We start from the raw sequence: 15647 nt of genomic DNA on the forward strand, positions 1-15647 counted from the left end.
CAGCCTTGCTTTTTCTCCCTGACACCTTGATTGTTGCACGTGGGTTTGAAGTGTAAGATGCATGAGTCCTTGGTGATGTACCAGGCGGGGAAAGCATCTGTGCAAGCAGCCTGGGTTCCAGAAACCAGCCCCTGCCGGGCACCCCAGTCCCCATGAGCCCCCACCCGCCTAGTCCCTGGCCCCAGGGGTCAGCCCTCCTGCCCTCCAGCCTCGCAGGCGCCCCTTGCTGTGCGCGGCCGTCCCCCTTCCCGCACGCGGCTGCCCCGTCCGCGGTGTTGACCGTGGACGGTCACAGCGCACTCAGCCGGCCTGCCAGGACCGGCCCGTCTTGGCTGGGAGAGGGCGGTTGGCCCCGGGCTGGGCCAAGCAGGTTCCTAAAGAAATGTCTTTCTGTGGTCTGTTGGCCATTTCAGAACTTTGGAAATGTTATAGTCAATTCACTAGAAAGTGATTGGAAAAAAAACCCAGAGCTGTTGAGTGCATTTGTAGCACCAGGCCAAAGCATCTTACAAGCTCTAGTGTTGATTGATTAATCATCAAAGTTGTTTAAAAATATTTAAATTTTTAGATGTATTGATATTTAAAAAGATAACAAAACAAGAGATCCATTTGGGGAAATTTTGCCTCCAAAGTATTTTTTTTAAAAGTTCAGATACTTAAAGGAAAAGTACTCTGAAAAATTCATTATGAGTGACAGATAAGTGAGACATTATTTCCTCTAGTTCTAGAGACTGGGAATGATTTGTCTCTTAGGACCTTCCCATTACTTTTTTTTTTTTAAGATTTATTTTTTTATTTTATTTCTCTCCCCTTCCTGCTCCCTCCTCCCCCCTCCCAGTTGTCTACTCTCTGTCCATTCGCTGTGTGTTCTTCTGTGTCCACTTGCATTATCTGGCGGCGGTGGGAAACTGCATCTCTTTTTTGTTGTGTCATCTTCCTGCCTCAGCTCTTCATGTGTGCGGTGCCACTCCTGGGCAGGCTGCATTTTTTTTGCATTGGGCAGTTCTCCTTACAGGGTGCATTCCTTGCATGTGGGCTCCCCTACATGGGGGACACCCCTGCGTGGCACGGCACTCCTTGCATGCATCAGCACTGCATGTGGGCCAGCTCACCACATAGGTCAGGAGGCCCTGGGTTTGAACCTTGGACCTCTCAGGTGGTAGGCAGATGCTCCAGCAGTTGAGCCAGATCTGCTTCCCTCATTACTTTCTGGAGAATGTACAGAAGCCCCTAGCTCTTGGGCTTCTGAAGGTTCAAGCTGGAGCCTGGAGAAGGACTGAGGGTCATGGCTCTTGGTTATATGTGAATGCAAAGCGCCAAGGTTTCTGGAGTAGACACAAAAAGTCAGAAAATAAAGCCTTGCAGACAAATTACTAAGTGTTGGGATGGTTTCAAACCCAGAAAACTGGACTTAAACAACCCTTGGTATAATCTTCATCCTCTCTTCTAAGAGGCCCTGACAGTTCACATCCAGCTAGGTGATGTCTCCATTGAATGGCATGAGTGCTGGCCACAAAGAAGAAGAAACATTCCCAGGAGCGTTCCCAAGGTGAAGGAGACCAGAGCCCTTGTTTCCTGGCACCCTGACCTTATTTTTATACAGAATGCCCACCTGCTGCTTAAAAACATCTTGTTTCACATCTCTCACAGGGTCAGAAGAGAAATCCCAAGGGCCATCAGAATGAAAGAGCATTGATCAGTCTCATGAGATGCAGGGCCTGGCCTGGGAGTTCCCGAGGAGGCCCTCCCAGGCTGACCTACAAGAAGAGATGCTCAGCAGCCCGGATGCCAGAATGGGGCCTGCAGGTAGGGCCAGCATCTCTTCTGTCGGGGATTCAATGTGTAAAGTGGGCAGAGCAGGGGATTTGTGCCCCTGAACTTGGGCTCTTGTGGCTGTGATTAAGCTGAGCCTTCCATTGAAAAATTGTGATAGCCTGCTTTTAGGAACAGTCCATTTTAATCCATGATGTCTTGTTGGAAGCCATTCTTGGAAAGGAGACTGAAATATCTTCACTTCAGCTGCATAGCTATATATGTATTTTTTCTTTGTCTTTATTTTTTTTAATGTTACATTTAAAAATTTTTGAGGTCCCCTATACCCCCCACCCCCCTCACCCCACTCCTCCCATAACAACAAGCTCCTCCATCATCATGGGACATTAATTGCACTTGGTGGCTACATCTCTGAGCATAGCTAGATATTAACAGCATCCTCAAACCATGAAACAACCTTTTCTACTGTGGACCCACCGAGCCACATGTACCAAGTAAAATCTCAGCTCTACTGGTTCTGTGTGTATAACAAGGCAATAGCTGAGTATGCTTGAGTGGGTTTTGTGCCATTGCTGAGATCTGTTTCTTCTATTGCATGTTTGCTTTGGAGGGGACAGCTTCTGACAGAAGTGAAATCATCACCAAAAGAACAGGGCATAAGGTGGGACAGAACTTGTTAGCAGTCAGCCTCATCAGGTTAACTGTGATTTCGAGGCTAGGAGAAGTCCAAAACCACGGTGTCAACAAGGAGATGCTTTCTCCCTTAAGGCTGTGGCATTCCGGGCTCACTCCTAGCTATCATTGGGCCTTGTTTTTCCTGTCACATGGTGATGGACTCTCCTTTCTCTTCTGGATTCCCTTGATTTCCCTTGCTGGGATTTTGATAGGAAAAGTTGTAAACCAATAAATCATTTTGGGGAGAAATTCCCATCTACGAACACAGCATGTCTCTTCATTTACTGAGATCTTCTTGGATTTCTTTCATAAGCTTTTTGTAGCTTCCAGCATGCAAGTCCCATCTATATTTTATTAGATTTACATCTAAGTTTTTAGTTTTTCTGAGCAATTGAAAATGGTTTTGTATTTTTAGTTTAGATTTACACATACTTTATTGCTAATAGAAATACAATTGGTTTCTGTACATTGATGTTGACACCTTAGTTCCCTAGGGCTGCCTAACTTAAGTATCACAAAATGGGTGGTGCTGCTGAAGCGAGCACCAAAATAGGTGGCTTAAAACAACAGGAATTTCTGGTCCCACAGTCTGGAGGCTTGAAGTCCAAACCCAGGTGCTGCTGGCAGAGCCAGGCTCCCCTGAAGTCGGTAGGGTTCTGCCCGGCTGGTGGCATAACTCCATCCCTGCCTCCGTCACATGGCTCTCTTCTCTCTGTCAGAGCCTGATCCAGATTGGTCTCATCTTAAGAAATCATATCTTCAAAATCCTGTATCCAAATAGGGTCACGTTCATGAGACTGGGGGTTGGGATATGAATATGTCCTTCTGGAGGACACAACTCAATCTGTAACAGTTGATCTTGTATCCAGTGACCTTGCTTAACTTATTTGTTCCAGGGGGTTTTTGTAGTTTCTTTGGGATTTTCTATGTAGTACAAGGGGCTCTCTAACGTCTTCTGTTCCAATCTGCCTTTTCATTCCTTTACTTGCCTAATTTGGCTGACAGGGACTTCCAGTACAATGTTGAATAAGAGTGGTGAAGTGGACAGCCTTCCCTTATTCCCAACCTGGGGGGAAGCATGCAGTTTTTCACCATTAACTATGTTAGATGCTCTTTATCAAGCTATCAAGTCGAGGTGGTCCCTCTAATCCTAACGCATTTGGGGTTATCATGAAAGCTTGTTGGATTTTGTCAGATGTCTTTTCAGTGTCAACTGATATGATTATATGATTTCTCCTTTTTAGCCTGTTGATCCTCTAGATTACATTGATTATTTAAAAAAAATTTTTTTTAATTTATTCATTCCCTGTCCCCCCCTCCCATTGTTTGCACTCACTGTCTGCTGCTGTCCGCTCTCTATATCCATTTGCTGTGTGCTCTGTGTCTGCTCATCTTCTTTAGGAAGCATTGGGAACTGGTTCTGTGACCTCTGATGTGGGAGGGAGGTGCTCAAACACTTGAGCCACCTCAGCTCTCTGCTTTTCTTATGTCTTTCCTCTTTGTGTCTCCTGCGTTGCGTCATCTTGTTGAGTCAGCTCGCCACACCTGTCCATTGCTCCAGCTCACTGTCTTGCTGGTCTTCTCCAGGAGGCACCGGGAACCTAACCCAGGACCTCCTATGTGGTAGGCAGGAGCTCAATCACTTGAGCCACATCTGCTTCCCTACATTGATTTTCTTTTTAAGGTTTATTTTTTATTTATTTTTCTCCCCTTCCCCGCTCCCCCCTAGTTGTCTGCTCTCTCTGTCCATTCGCTCTGTGTTCTTCTGTATCTGCCTGTGTCAACGGCACCCGGAATCAGTGTCTTGTTTTTGTTGTGTCATCTTGGTGCATCAGCTTTCCGTGCATGCAGCACCATTCCTGGGCAGGCTGCACTTTTTTCACGCTTGGTGACTCTCCTTACGGGGTGCACTCCTTGCATGTGGGGCACCCCTATGTGGGGGTGCCCCTGTGTGGCACGGCATTCCTTGTGCACAGCAGCACTGTGCATGGTCCAGCTCCATACAGGTCAGGAAGCCCTGAGGATTGAACCCTGGACCTCCATATGGTAGACCGACGCTCTATCAGTTGAGCCACATCTGCTTCCCTCTATTGGGAATTGTTTCCTCCTTTTTTCCATTTTCTGGAGTAGATTGCATAAAATTAATTTGAATTGTTTTTTAAATATTTGGTGTAATTCTCTAGTGAAACCGTCTGGGTCTGGAGATTTTTGGGGGAGTTTTTAAAATTACAAGTAAATTTGTTAGTAACTAGAGGGCTATTTAAATGATCTATCACATGTTGGTTATAGTAGCTTTTTTTTTAAGATTTATTTATTTATTTCTCTCCCCTCCCCCCCACCCCCACCCTGGTTGTCTGTTCTCTGTGTCTATTTGCTGCATGTTCTTCTGTGTCTGCTTCTGTTGTTGTCAGCGGCATGGGAATCTGTGTTTCTTTTTGTTGCATCATCTTGTTGTGTCAGCTCTCCGTGTGTACGGCACCATTCCTGGGCAGGCTGCACTTTCGCACTGGGCGGCTGTCCTCACAGGGTGCACTCCTTGTGCATGGGGCTCCCCTATGCAGGGGACACCCCTGCGTGGCACGGCACTCCTTGCGCGCATCAGCACTGCGCATGGGCCAGCTCCACACGGGTCAAGGAGTCCCAGGGTTTGAACCGCCATCTTCCCATGTGGTAGATGGACACCCTATCCACTGGGCCAAGTCCGCTTCCCATATAGTAGCTTTTGAAGTGTTGGTAAATTTCACCAGAATTGTCTAATTATGTAGAAATTTTCATAGTTTTCCCATATTACCCCTTGAAGTCTTTTCCCAAAATTGGAAAATTTTCTGCTATTATTTCTGCTATTATTTTCTAGCCCCATGTTCTTCCTCCTTCCCTTCTGGGACTCTGATGACATGAATGTTAGATGTTTTGTTGTAGTTATACAATTCTTTAAGTCTCTGTTCATTTTTCCTTTCTATTTTTGCTGTTCAGATTGGGTAATTTTATTTTTCTATTTTTCACTGATTTTTTTTTTTCCTCCAGCCTCCATCCTGTTTTTAAGCTCATCCAGAGACATTTTTTATTTCGGGAAAATTTTCAGTCCTAGAATTTCTGCTCAATACTTCCTAAAATCTTGTATCTTTGCTGCGGTGATCAATTTTTTTTTCATTTGTTTCAAGCATGTTTATAATTGCATTGTTCATTAAAGCATTTTTATTATGGCTGCTTTTAGAATCCTCAGGTATTCTAATATCTTGGTGTTGATGACTGTTGATTTTCTTTTCTCATTTAAGTTTTCCTTCTTCTTGGTATGATGAGTGATTTTCATCTCAACTTTCTAGTTTTCTTTTCTAAACATTTGATTTGGGTCTTTTTGTATTTTCCAAGCCTGTATTTAACTTTCTGAGTATATAGAATATAGTTGTAATAACTGTCTTTATAAGTCTTTTTCTGCTAATTCTAGCACCTGCATCTGTCTGGATCTGTTTTGATTCATTCATTATTCCCCTCACTAAAGGTTATATTTTCTTGTCAGTTTGCATGCTTTGTAATCCTTTGTTGGATGCTAGACATTATGAATTTTACTTTGTTAGATGCTGGATATTTTTGTATTACAAAAAATCTTCTTGAGCTTTATTTTGGGATATAGGTTAAGTTACTTAAAAATGGTTTTGTCCTCTTCGGTCTTCCTAGTCTTTGTATGATTTCTTAGGGAAGTCCAGTGCATTGCTCAGGTGAAAGTTATTTTCCCCCACCTCTGAGGCAAGCTCTTCCTGCAAACCCTACCCAGTGGCCTATGAATTATGAAGTTCTCCCACTGCAGGCACTGTTCCAGGTCCTCCAAGAGTCCTGGGCATTGCTTCCTCCAATCCTTTTGGATGGGTCTTTGCCTGAGCCTGAGTAATTTCCTGATCAGTACCGTACTAAATGAATATTCAAGGGGACCCGCTGCAGATCTCTGGGGACTCCTCTCTGTGCAACACTCTCCCCTTTGATACTTTATCCTATGAACACTGGGTAGCTGTATTGATCTCCCCACACTCTCAATTCCATCTCCTTAACCCAGGGAGTCCTCCAGGCTCCATCTTAACTGTCTACCCTGGTACCACAGGCTAAAATCTCTCTCCAGGAAGTATGCTGGGCCAGTTGTAGGGCTCATCTTATTTGTTTCCCATCTATCAGTGCTATCACTATCCTTTGTTGCCTGAAAACTGTTGTTTCATGTTTTGTCAATTTTGCAACTATTTCAGGTGGGTAGGTTAACCTGGGCCCTGAAACTCCATCTTGCCCAGAAGTGGAAGACTTCCATATTTGTTTTAATATAAATACATTCTTTATTTAGCTATTACATATATTTTTTTAATTTGAGCCTCAGTTGTATAGATAGTGGTCAGGAAATTTTTTTCCTTAATTTTAAAATACTTATGGTCATTTTGTTGTATTTATGTTCTTAGTTCCATTAATTCCTGTATCTTACTTCCATTCCCTGAACTCATATAGGCAGCAATTCTAATGTGTATTGTGGGTATCCTTTTATTTATATGCGAACTTGTAAAATGTATAATTTTTTTAAAAACATACTTTTAGTTTTACTTCAGCCATGTTAGGTTATTCGTGAGCTGTGAATACTGGCCATGCTACTTAGTAATAAGCCCATCAGTTCTACAAACTACATTGTAAGCTTGATCTCCAGTTATAATTTTTTTTAAGATTTATTTTATTTCTCTCCCCTTCCCCTCCGTTGTCTGCTCTCTGTGTCCATTTGCTGTGTGTTCTTCTGTGTCCACTTGCATCTTGTCATGTGGCACTGGGAAACTGTCACTTTTTTTGTTGTATCATCTTGCTGCGTCAACTCTCTGGGGCCACTCCTGAGTGGGCTATGCTTTTTTTACGTGGAGTGGCTCTCCTTGAGGGATGCAGTCCTTGCGCATGGGGCACTCCTATGCGGGGGACACCCCTGCTTGGCATGGCACTCCTTGCGTGTGACAGCACTGCACATGGGCCAGCTGACCACATGAGTCAGGAGGCCCCGAGTATCAAACCCTGGACCCTCCATATGGTAGGCAGATGCTCTATCAGTTGAGCTACAATTGCTTCCCATCTAGTTATAATTTTTTATGACCACTTATTTGTAATGAACATAACCAAGATTCTACTGGTGATTTTTTGTTCTTTTGTCACTTATGTTGCTCTATGTGTATTCATTCCATTCAGACTCCTTCTAATTGATTCTTTCTCTGTCTACCACTTTTAATTGATGCTCTTTTATCTGCCTCCGCCTTTCACTTGTGAGAATTCCTCTTGGGCACATTCACAGGAGCAGGATTACTAGGTCCCATATTACACACATGCCTGCTCTACCTTCTATTTGATAGTTTCCATGTGGAAATTATTTGCAATCTTAGTTTTGGAATTTTATTTTAAAAAATCTATATTTTAGACTTGTCAATATCTTTTTTTTACATTTATGGCATCACTGTTGTTAATGCCATGTCTTCCTTTTAGAATCAGGTTTTTAAAAAATTTTATTGGTTTAAAAATGTATAGTAGAGAATATGACAATTTAAAGTCATTATAAACTTAGAGCACATTTTAATGATTCTAAATGATTTATTTTGGTGATCCTAAGTGCAAAAACCTGAGAGTTAACAGTTTTCATGTTGGCTGCCCAATCTATCCAGCCTTAAAATCCAATAATGTTTAAAAGTGTGCAAATGCTATGAAGGTGGAAAGACAGATTCCCATTTACCAAAAAGAAAATTAAGGCACAGGCGAGACTCAAGATCATAGCACTTGATCAGTGGCACAACTACATTTATAAACACTCTTCGTATACAGGACAGGAATTCCTGTTGGCAGATTTTCTTTCTTAACTGCATTTATATATGATCCAAGCATTACAAAACAAATATGAATTCTTGAAGTCTGGAAAACAGGCTCCCAACTATAAGAATGATGAAGAAAATTCACAGTGTAACCTGGAATGGAGAGGGGTCGATGCTAGGTGTATTAGTCAGCCAAAGGGGTGCTGATGCAAAATACCAGAAACTGGTTTTATAAAGTATTTATCTGGGGTAGGAGCTTACAGATACCAGGCCATAAAGCGTAAGTTACTTCCCTCACCAAAGTCTACTGTCACGTGTTGGAGCAAGATGGCTGCCACGTCTGCAAGGGTCCAGGCTTCCTGGGTTCCTCTGGCTCAGCTCCTGTTTGCTCCACAAGGACAGCTGTAGATTATAAGGCTCTCTAGGCTTTGCCTCCCTCCACAAGGACAGCTGTAGACTATCAGGCAAACAGCTCTGTCTCTTTCCCTGGGGCTCCAACTTAAGACTTCAGCATCAAACTCCAGCATCAAAATCCCAACATTAAGAAACCCCCAACTCTGTTCTTTGCCATGCCTTTTATCTCAATGTCCTAATCACAACTCAGTTATGCACAGGTACAGATCAGAATGCAAACATAATCCAATACCTATTTTTGGAATTCTTAACTATATCAAACTGCTACACTAGGAAAGGGGAAAAATGATTTGAAAGATCATAATATGGCAAAGTTCTGCCAAACATAACCTAAACTAGAAGAAAGAAAGGTGGCCTATGCTGTAAAGCCGATATTCAGACAAAGGGGGAGAGAAAGGTGTTAAAATAGGATAGGAACTTATTTATCTCAGTATCTCCCCAGTGTTTGGCACACATCTCCATATGAGTAATCCTCTTATTACTTGAGGTAGAAAAATATTGGAAGTGAACTGAGTTTACGTTAAAAAAAAAAAAAGAAACAACAAGCCCTATTTTTAATGCTATCCATAACATTCACATTATCTGGAGGAATCCCTTTCAGTAAAGTAATTAGATGCCATTTTATTCCGACATTTACAGGTTTTGATATTAAGTAGTATCTTATAACTGAAGGAACAAAGCCAAGTTTAAAAACAAAAAACAAAAACCCACCGAAGTTCACAGCAGGTCTGTGACACACCATGCCTAAGGACCGTGCTTCCCTCGTCAGGGCCTAGCAGGCTCCTCCTGGGGGTCCTGCCTCCCGCCTGGCTCGGGGCAGCGCTCCTCCTGCCCAGGGCCGGCCGGCGCCCTCGGGGCCGCGATCGCAGCTGGCCTCCCCGCGGCTGACAGCCGCTCAGGGCCCAGGTGGCCTGCCTTTCCTCTTTAACTCTAAAGGACCTAGCGCTCAGAGGGAACGCAGGTTACACAGCACGTCTGACTCGTCTCCAGCAGTTCATTTTACCTAAGGTGAGAAAACGTTTCCAGTTTTTTTTCACACTTTTAAAATGAAAGTTAATAGAGCACAAAGAACGTTACATTAAAAAACATACAAAAAACATGAGGTTCCATATACCCCACTCCCCACCCCCACCCCACCATGTCTGTAAATTGTATTTTTTTAAAGATACACACATCACAAAAAAATGTTACATTGAGAAATATAAGAGCGAGGAGCGTGTTAAAGGGCCAAGGCCCTTCGGTGGCTAACCGCGCCGGGCGCTAAACTTGCTTTCCCCACTGGAGGGGCCGCCCACGCGGCGCTGCCTGGGGCTGGCTGCGCGCCTCCTCCCGGGGGGCGGCTGGCCGCGGCGGCACGGTGGCGTCGCGGGACCCGGAGCGGGTTAGTGCGGGCGCGCGCCGAGCGCGCGGCCCCGCCCTACCGGGTGCGCGTGCGCGCCGGGCCCGCGGCCGTCCCGGCCAGGCTGGGAGAAGGGCGAGTCTGGGGTAGGGCCGGGTTCGCGGAGGCGGCCCTTCAGGGGGACCGCGGGGAAGGGGTCCGGCAGTGGGAACAGGCAGGCGCGAAGTGGGAGGTGCGTGGGGAGGTGGGAAGGGAGCCCGGGCCCTGGAGGGTGGGCAGCAGGGGGGCGGGGACGGCGCAGGCCCTGAGGGCTTGTTCTTCGCGCACCCACCGGGCTTCCCGGCCTGGGGGTAGAGGAATAAAAAAAATGTTCTGTATCGCCCCCACCCCACTGTATTCCCCTCACCCCACTCCTCCCGCACCAACAACCTCCCTCATCATTGTGGCACACTCATCGCACACCGCCAACACATTTTGGGGCACTGCTGCGCACCATAGATAATAGTTTACCCTGTAGTTCACCCTCTCTCCCAGTCCATCCAGTAGGTTATGGCAGGATATAAAATCTAGCATCTGACCCTGCCATATCATTCAGAACAACTCCAAGTCCTGAAAATGCCCCCACATCACATCTCTTCTTTTATCTCCCTGCCCTCAGCAACTACTGTGGCCACTTTCTCCACATCAATAAGTTGGCAGTTCTTCCAATCAAATATCCTCTCAACCTATTTTTGTTCCCATTTTCCCCCAGGAAGAATTAGTCGACCAGGAAGAATTAGCAGTTATCTAGGTGAGTTCCTCTTTCTAACCTCATTTTTCCAGAATTACATTTATTTCATTAAAATATCCTTGGGGTGCAGATGTGGCTGAAGCAGTTGCGTGTCTGGCTCCCACATGCGTTCACGCGGGTGCCTCCTAAAGGAGAGAAAGGGAGCAGACAACTACCGTGAACAGTGAGCAGACCGAGGAGAGGCCACGGGGGACGGGGACGTGGAATATCCTCCCGTATTTACAAGTAACAGTCCCCCGAAGGCAACAAAACGTGCTTCTTAATAATACAAAAACAAATCTTTATGATATTAGATTAGGTAAAAATAAATATTCTTGTAGCTGAATTTCATTTTTAAGAACCTGACCATGAATTTGAGACTAAACTTCCACTTGAAAGACCTCCAAGAAAAAACTCATGAATCAAATGAAGGAAAATAGCTATTCAAAGGAACGTCTTTTTGTGCTTGTTTTGCCTCCGTTTCTGCCATGCAGATTGCTGGAGTCTTGCTACCCACATCTAAGAGATGAGGTGAGTGGACAGGGTGCAGCTCGGTGCTGAGCGTGCTTCACACATATGAGGCCCTGGGTTCAACCCCCACCTCCTAGGAAAAAAAAAAAGAGATGAGGTGAAACTTGAGCCGCAAGCTGGCTGGCGCGCGCACAGAACAGACGCCAGTGCGTCCCACTGGGGCATGGCCACGAGTAAGATCCAGCTGTGCCATCACCCAGTACTTCCCATCGGGTGAATGGGACCCAAGAAGGTCCCTCTCCTGTGAAACAGCCCAGGCTCCTAACCATTCTGCAGTGTCTCTATCAAACACTTGGGTTCTTTATTTCCTAGGTCATTTGTAAAGATCTCCTGTGCCCTCCACATATAATTCTGCAGGGTTGTCAAGTAGCAGGGGATTCAGACTCAAACCAGTGCCCCCACCCCTTCTTTTTTTGAGACCCCGGAGCCGGGGATTGAGCCTCGGACCTTGAACAACCACCACCACCCCCACCCCCACCCTAGCCACACGGGCTCTTCTGAGTTGTTTCCCTCGTTGGTTTGCTCCTTTTGTTCTTAGAGGCACCGGGGCCTGAACCGCACCTTCCAGGTGGGAAGCAGGCGCGCCACCGTTTGCGCCACCTCCTCCCCCCAGGGCCCTTTTGCCCGGCGTGCCCGACACCTGAACAAAATCACCAAAGGAATCGTACTTTAACAGCGCGGCCGGAGGGGCCTTCCACCAGCCGTGATCCAGACGGAACGCCCACGTGGGGCGCCAGCCGGAGTGTCCAGGCTCGGGAGTGTCCAGGCCTCCGCGGGCACGAACGCCCCCGGGCGCTGGCCAGTGTGCCCCGGGCCGGCCGGGGAGGGAGCCAGCTGCGGCACCAACCCGGCTCCGGCGAAGGCTCAGTGCTCAGGCCAGCCCCCGCCCTGCGGCCAGGGAGGCTTTCAGTTCCACAGGGAGTGTTAGGAGCAAGGCTCGGTAAATCGTAGGGTCGCAGCACCGCGGCGGCAGGGCGGGCGGCGCCACGAGGCCGGGAGCGCCAGGAAGCCCCGCCACCGCGCACGCTCCGGGCCTCCCGCGGGGCTGGCGGGGCGCGCGGGGCCGCGGGGCGCGGGGGCTGGCGGGGCGCGGGGGCAGAGGGGCGCGTGGGGTGGCCGGGCGCTGGGCGGCGGGGGCGCGTGGGCTGGCGGGGCGCGGGGGCTGGCGGGGTGCGGGGCTGGTAGGGGCAGGAGGGCGCGCGGGGCGGCAGGGAGCCTGGCAACGCCCACTCAGCCCGTGCTGCCCCCAACCTCGAGCGCCTTTAGAATCAGTTTTCGGTTTTGGTACTTTACATCATCTAATGATTCTTTCAAGTAGTGCTCATGGGTTGAAATAAATCTGCGTTTATAGGCCTTATACTTTTTTTTTTTCTCCTAATTGAGAATTTTAGGATCAAAATTACATTCCCTTAGCAGATGGAAGCCATTGCTCTCTTGGATTCCCGGAAACATTGTTGCTGCCTTATTTTGGTTCCTTTCTATTTTATTGTTGTTTTTTTTTTTATCAGAAAGTTATATCCATTTACAGTTTGAGAATAGGTCGAAATCGTGGTTCCTTTCTAGAGCTGGCCAAAAGTCCTGTTGTAGTCGTCATTCATTTTCACCTTAACCAAAATTTCTTATAAGGGTAAAGCAGGTGGTTGCTCCTGTCCACAAGGCACATTATTTTATTGGTTCTGTTAATTATGACATGATAAAAAGTCCTAGACTGTAGGTAAAAATTGAAAAGGTTTGATCAAGGTGAAATTCAACTTCCATCACCAATTATATTCTGTGAAAATATTCCTCCTAACATAAAATATGGAAGCAAGTATTATTAACTGCAAGAGTTTTATTATACTTAACAATTATAGTTAAGACTATCACAGAAGAATAAAATTATCAAAAAAGTTTTTCATGATAATATATGGAATGAATATAAGCCTAACAAGAAAGTACCCTTGTCTTAACCTGACTTGTATATTCCTACTATGTTCAATAGTCTCCTGTTTTAATATAATAGTACATATAATGCAGGGATCATATTTTTTCTCCAGTTTGGAGAAATTATCTTACTATTAAAGTACTGCCCCCAGTGCATTCTCTTTTCTCTTCTTCTAAAACATTTAGTAGTTGGCCACTAGAAACCTAGCTCAGTCCCTTAAAACTATAAATCATGCTTACTCTTCTTTGGCACTGCATTCTGGAACATTGACCAGATCTTCCAGCTCACTGTCTTATGCTTCAAATTTTCTTCCTCTTTGCTATTTATTTCATTAACATTGTCTAAATATTTTTTTTTGTATTTTGACCTTTTTAACATCTCAGACTCCTAATTTTTTTTTTTTTTTTAGTTAACTGGGCTGGGGATTGATAACCTCATAATGTGGGAAGCCAGTGCTCAACCACTAATCTACACCAGCTCCCCAGAGGTTTTTTTTCCCTCTTCCATTTGTTTGCTTTTTGTTACTGTTTTAGGAGGTACTGGGGATCCAGCCTGGGCAGGCGCTCAAGCACTTGAGCCACATCCGCTCCCCCTAATTCGTTCTTTTTCATAATAGGCATTTCTCCTTTTATAGATGTCTTATCTCTCATTTCTTTGGCTATGTCAGGTAAACATCTTTCAAAATCCCCATTTTTCTGTACTGGCTAGGTGTTTTCGGTGTTAACTCTTGTCCTTCTGATTGGCAGCCACCCTTTGGGGTGCAGGTTTTCCTTGGATGTTGTGCTTGCGTTTCTTGACTGGAAAGTCCTGCCAATGACTCCAAGTCCTCTATTTACCTGCTACCTCAAAAGAAAAAAAGAAAAAAGAAAGAAAGAAAATTGGTGCACTGATGGCCTTCATCTACTAAATTATTTTTATTTTTAATTTTCAAATTTACTTTTGAGGTACTGGGGCTGGGGTTTAAACCTGGGACCTCATATGTAGGAAGCCAGCACTCAACCACTGAGCCACATTGGCTCCCCGAATTATTTTTAATCAATTTTATTGATACATATTCATAAAGCATACAATCTATCCAAAATGTATAGTCGGTGGTATTTCTTGTGATCACAGAGTTGTGCATTCATCACTTCAATCAATATTAGAGCGTTTTCATTATTCCAATAATAATAATAAACAAAAAACAGACAAACCAAAAAACGCTACCCCTTAATCTCTCTTTCCATCCCCTGCCGTACATAGCTGCTATTCTGTTTCCATCTCTCTAATTTATTTGTATTTATATTTTGTATAGATGGAGTCAAACAATTTGTAGTACCTTTTTTTTCTTTTTACCCTTAATGGAAGATTTTTAATAGATTACTACACACTATTTTATTTCTTTATTCCCCCTTATTGTTTACGCTCGCTGTCTGCTTCTGTGTCTCTTTGCTGTGTGCTCTTTGTCTCCTCCTCTTCTCTTTAGGAGGCACCAGAACCGAACTTGGCATCTCCCACGTGGGACAGAGGCACTCAGTTGTTGGAACCATCTTGCTTCCCTGGTTTGTGGTGTCTCTCATTGTCTTTCCTCTTTGTGTCTCATTGTTGCGTCATCTTGTTGCATCAGCTCACTGTGCCTGCCCATCACACCAGCTCACCTTTTTCAGGAGGCACCACAAACCAAACTTGGGACTTCCCATGTGGTAGGTGGGAGCCCAATCACTTGAGTCACATCCACTTCCCCTATTAACATTTTGCATCCTTTTTTTTTTTTCTTTTTTACCTTTAATGGAAAATTTTAAGTATATTAGTATACACTATTGTCCATAGTTTGCTTGGTTGTATTTTTGTCTAGTAACGTCTTTTTTTTTTTTTTAAGATTTATTTATTTTTTATTTATTTCTCTCCCCTCCCACTCCCCACCCCGGTTGTCTGTTCTCTGTGTCTATTTTGCTGTGTGGTCTTCTTTGTCTGCTTCTGTTGTCAGTGGCACAGGAATCTGTGTTTCTTGTTGTTGCGTCATCCTGTTGTGTCAGCTCTCTGTGTGTGTGGCACCATTCCTGGGCAGGCTGTACTTTCTTTCACGCTGGGTGGCTCTCCTTTGGGGTGCACTCCTTGTATGTGGGGCTCCCCTACGTGGGGGACACCCCTGCATGGCAGGGCACTCTGTGCACATCAGCACTGAACATGGGCCAGCTCCACATGGGTCAAGAAGGCCCGGGGTTTGAGCCGAGGACCTCCCATGTGGTAGATGGATGCCCTAAACACTGGGGAAAGTCCACTGCCTCTATTAACATCTTGTAATATTAATATATATTTGTTCTGTTTCAAGGAAAAATAGTGATATATACGCAATGTTAACCCATACTCCTATTTCACATGAGGTTTTGCTACGCAACACAGTCCTGTGTTACTTTTTTTAGCTTTCTTTCTAGT

At 45.2% G+C, this 15647-nt stretch overlaps 1 long non-coding RNA gene across 2 annotated transcripts in view; it reads left to right on the forward strand.

The window, feature by feature from the left end:
• The window catches only part of LOC131278783 (uncharacterized), a 56392-nt gene that overhangs the window by 38210 nt on the left and 2535 nt on the right, over positions 1–15647 (forward strand). For both annotated transcript variants that reach the window (XR_009186220.1, XR_009186219.1), the window contains exons 2-3: positions 1651–1806; positions 10760–10798. This is a non-coding gene — a long non-coding RNA (uncharacterized lncRNA). The remainder of the gene's footprint in view (positions 1–1650; positions 1807–10759; positions 10799–15647) is intronic.

Source organism: Dasypus novemcinctus, chromosome 6, assembly GCF_030445035.2.
Source record: "Dasypus novemcinctus isolate mDasNov1 chromosome 6, mDasNov1.1.hap2, whole genome shotgun sequence".
NCBI lineage: Eukaryota > Metazoa > Chordata > Mammalia > Cingulata > Dasypodidae > Dasypus > Dasypus novemcinctus.